The sequence below is a fragment of the Petaurus breviceps genome, unplaced genomic scaffold (genome assembly GCF_028583685.1).
Source record: "Petaurus breviceps papuanus isolate PSGF00001 unplaced genomic scaffold, PetGlider_PUasm1.0 90723, whole genome shotgun sequence".
NCBI classification, from domain to species: domain Eukaryota; kingdom Metazoa; phylum Chordata; class Mammalia; order Diprotodontia; family Petauridae; genus Petaurus; species Petaurus breviceps.
This window is the reverse complement of record NW_027187323.1, coordinates 8,490,724-8,495,298: the sequence shown is the minus strand read 5'-3', so window position 1 is coordinate 8,495,298 and position 4,575 is coordinate 8,490,724. Positions and strand designations below refer to the sequence as shown.

At 41.1% G+C, this 4,575-nt stretch overlaps 1 long non-coding RNA gene across 1 annotated transcript; it reads right to left on the bottom strand.

Annotated features, from left to right (window-relative positions):
* Nucleotides 1-1,620: 1,620 nt before the first annotated feature.
* Nucleotides 1,621-4,272, bottom strand: LOC138145025 (uncharacterized). Its single transcript, XR_011164087.1, has 2 exons — nt 3,557-4,272; nt 1,621-2,566 (listed from the first exon to the last, which is right to left on the bottom strand). It is a non-coding gene; the product is annotated as an uncharacterized lncRNA (long non-coding RNA).
* Nucleotides 4,273-4,575: the final 303 nt, after the last annotated feature.

The window sequence follows — 4,575 nt, the reverse complement described above, 5'->3', positions numbered from 1 at the left end:
AACTTTGAGTTCCAGATTTTTTCCCTTCTTCCCTGCTCACCCACCCCCACTGGAAAGATAAGCAATTCAATATAGGTTGTACATGTGTAGTTACCCAAATCATTTCCATAGTAGTTATATCGTGAAAGACTAACTATATTTTCCTCCATCCTATCCTGCCCCCCACTTATACTATTTTCTCCTTTGACCCTATTCCTTTTCAAAAATGTTTGCTTCTAACTACTCTCTCCCTAAATCTGCCTTCCCTTCTATCATCTCCCTTCTTATCCCCTCACTCCCCTATTTTCCTGTAGGGTAAGATACCCAATTCAGTGTGTATGTTATTCCCTCCTTAAGCCAAATTCAATGAGAATCAGGTTTTCCCATTCCCTTTCACCTTCCTGCTCTTCCCCTACATTGTAACAGTTTTCTCTTGCCTCTTTTATATGAGATTATTTACCCTAATCTATCTCTCCCTTTCTCCTTCTCCCAGTAAATTCCTCTTTCACCTCTGAGTTTTATTTTTTAGATATCATCCCTTCATATTCATCTATCCTGTGCCCTCTGTCTATGTATACATGAACATACAAATGCCCACACTTACATATATATTTACATACACATACATCCTCCTATACATACATGCATATGTATGTATACATATATATATATATATACACATATATATTCCCTTCAGCTATCCTTATACTGAGAAAAGTCTTAGGAGTTACAATTATTGTTTTTCCAGGTAGGAAGGTAAATAGTTCAATTTTAATAAGTTCCTTATGGTTTCTTTTTCCTGTTTACCTTCTCATGCTTCTTGTATTTGAATGCCAAATTTTCTATTCAACTCTGGTTTCTTGATCAAGAATGCTTGAAAGTCCTCTATTTCATTGAATAACCATATTTTCCCCTGTAGCATTATACTCAGTTTTGCTGGGTAGGTGATTCTTGGTTTTAGTCTTAGCTCCTTTGACCTCCAGAATATCATAATCCAAGCCCTTCGATCCCTTAATGTAGAAGCTTCTAGGTCTTGTGTTATCCTGATTGTGTATCCACAATACTAAAATTGTTTCTTCCTGACTGCTTATTATATTTTCTCCTTGACCTGGGAACTCTGGAATTTGGCTATTATTTCCTAGGAGTTTTCTTTTGGGGATCTTTTTCAAGAGGTGATCAGTGAATTCTTTCAATTTCTATTTTGCCCTCTGGTTCTAGAATGTCAGGCAATTTTCCTTGAGAATTTCTTGAAGGATGATTTCTAGGCTCTTTTTTGATCATGGCTTTCAGGTAGTTCAGTAATTTTAAAATTATCTTTTCTGGATCTATTTTCCAGGTCAGTGGTTTTTCCAATGAGATATTTCACATTGCCTTCTATTTTTTCATTTGTTTGGATCTGTTTTATAGTATCTTGATTTCTTATAAAGTCATTAGCTTCCAGTTGCTCCAATCTAATTTTGAAGGAGTTATTCTCTTCAATGAGTTTTTGAAATTCCTTTTCTGTCTGGCAAATTCAGCTTTTTAAGGCATTCTTCTCATTGACTTTTTGGGTCTCTTTTACCATTTGAGTTAGTCTATTTTTTTCAGGTGTTATTTTCTTCAGTGTATTTTTGGGTCTCCTTTAGCAGGCTGTTGACTCACTTTTCATGATTTTCTTGCATCATTCTCATTTCTCTTCCCAATTTTTCCTCCACTTTTACTTGATTTTCAAAATCCTTCTTGAGCTCCTCTATGGCTTGTAACCAGTTCATATTTTTCTTGGAGGCTTTTGATGAAGGAGTTCTGACTTCTATGTCTTCCTCCCACTCCATGCCTTGATCCTTTTTGTACCCAAAAAAGATTCTATGGTCTGTTTGTGCTTCCTGTGCTTGCTCATATTGTCAGCCAATTACTTGACTTTTGAGCTCTTTGCCATGGTAGAATTCCAGAATGGAGAGAGCTATGTCCCATACTGCTGGGGTTTTCACAGCTGCTGGAACTATTAGGAGGACACCCTCTCTACATCACCCACAAGCTCTGGCTCACTGGTCACACACCCCAGGGCCACCACCAATGACCGAGATCCATATCCAAGCAGATTAAAGCAAGAGTGATTACCCTCTGAAGGGTTGTTTGGTCCCTCTACAATCTGCAGGCCAGGAGCTCTGGAAGCAACCACACAGTGGTGGCTGCACATCTACAGGGCCTCTGGCCACTTGTTGTCTCGGGGTGGAACTGTGCTCTTCAGTTTCCCCTGTTCCAACAGAGTTCCGTACTGACCTTTTACTTTGTCTTTGGTGTTTATGGGTTGAGAAGTCTGGAAACTGCTACAGCTACTGATGATTCACTCTCCTGAAGTCTGCTCTGGTGGCCTGGCTCATTTCAGACTGTGCTCAGCTCCCATCTTGGTGGATAGACCCTTCCTGTCCACCTGTCAGGCTTCCTTTAGTGGGAGATTTGTTTCTCTCTGTCACTTTGTGGGTTCTGTAGCTCTAAAGTTTGTTTAGAGTAATTTTTAACATGTATTGGAAGTGATTGGAACAGGAGCCCATGCCAAGTTTGTGCTTCTACTCTGCCATCTTGTCTCCACCTCCAGAAGGAGAGTATTCTAGATATGGGGAATGGAGATGAGAGAGAAGAGTTTCTTGTTCATGGAATAGAATGGAGGACAATGTCATTATATGGAAAAGTCCATAAGGCAGAGTGTGGAGGGGTAGAGAACAATTTAAGGTGTAAGTGTCATACAAAGGTAATATGACCAGCAAGGGTCCTTCAATGTCCCAGGGTCCTTCACTTTGGAAGCCAGGGTTTCTTACTGAGGTTACCCAGAGTCCCTCACTGTTATATCCCATCTTTTTTCTTTCTCCCTCCACCAAAAAAATCTGCCTTGTGACCAATTTTCTCAGGTCCCTGATCTCTGCTAAGGAACTGATAAACCATTATCAACACTCTAAGGTGATAATGGGTGATAATAGGTGAATGTGTCACCCCTTCTAGGAATTTATATTTTAATGGATTGAGAATGGTGGAGGAGTTCTGGTGACAATGCCTTAACTGAAAAGGAGCAGGTGGAAATTTCCGGTCCTATGATAGGCCAGTAGGGGAGAGTTTTCTGTTTTTTTTTTTTTTTTTTGAGCAGGTGCTCCTCACATCACAGCTGCCTAGATGCCTATGAATAGAGCCAGTTCTATGTTTCTGCTCTGTTTAGGTGAACTTATATTTTTTATTTTTGGAAAAAAAAGGAAAAATCTTTGCTATATGTAATTTAATTCATCTTTATAACTGTTTGCATTCCTATGCCTGCAAGTGGGTCAGGAGAATGAATAAAATTGGTAAGGAAGTCCAACAAGTGGCATAGGAAAACACACACACACACACACACACACACACACCACTCCAGGCACATAAGCCTATTTTAAACCAGTGAAGCAATATGGGAGAGGGAGGAAACTCAAGTTGCTAGGGGGAAAAAACCCCAACAACAAACACTGCCCCTGTGTCCCTCCCCCCCCAACCCCTTTCCTTTTTGTGATGGGCTATACTTCCTAGCCCTATTGTGGAATGCTTGTCCCTCCCATCCCAGTGGTGCCAGACTCACGGGGATGCCGCCACGTCTGTCTCACAGGTGTGGGATTTGATGCTTGCCAGCTAACTTGACTTTGGAGGAATCTCCCACAGTGGCTGTATAGAAAGAGGGAGAGAGATAATAGTTCACTGGCATCAGTAATCTACTTTCCCCCAACAGACTCTGTATTTGAATAATAGCCTCTGCACTCGCCCTCCCACGCCCCCTCCCCTGACTCCGGCTCTGTCAGATTCTCTTCCCTTCTCCACAACTGGGAGCTCTGGGGAGCAGACTGTTTTGGCTGGAATGAGACGGGCACAGATGGTACCACCTGCTGCACGTTCCTTACTTCTTATTGGCTTCTCTCACAGCTCTCTGGATTGTTGAGTTTTTGTTGTTATTGTTTTTTATAAATCCAGGAGAAGGGGAAAAGCTGATGACCCTTGCAGAGGATTCATTGTAGTACAGCTGTCAAAGGAGGAGGCATCTGGGGGCATTTTCTCCCAGATGTAGTGATCAGCAAAGTTCCCTCTGGGGCAGGGGCATGCTGGAGCCAGTTCAAAAAGGCTGAAAAGAGCTGATTATTAAAATTTCAGTGTGAGCATTTATACCTCAGAAATCCTCAAATGCTCCTAATCAGGGTTTGATTTATTGTTCTGTTGATTGTCTATAGTTAAGAAAATGATGGAGAAAAATGTTAATAATTCAGATTAAGCTTAACACTGTAATGCATAGTACTTTTTTCTTCCCAAGAGCTGGTTGTTAAATATTGCATCATTTTTTGCTGTATCAATCACTTTAGTGGACAAGATGCTAAGTCTCTTTGGGTCAATTGATACCTATTTTTCCAGACTGAGAAATCATGACCTAGGATAAGCAAGAGGTCTTTGTGAGACCTGGGGTTGCATTTTCTCCTTCGGTGACTTACTAGCTGACTGTGGATAAATGGTTAAGCTTGCTTTTTCTCTTTCTCTTTCATAAAGGAAGCTCTTGGGGTGGCTAGGTGGCTTAGTGAATGCCCTGGAGTCAGGAGGACCTGAGTTCAGATCCGG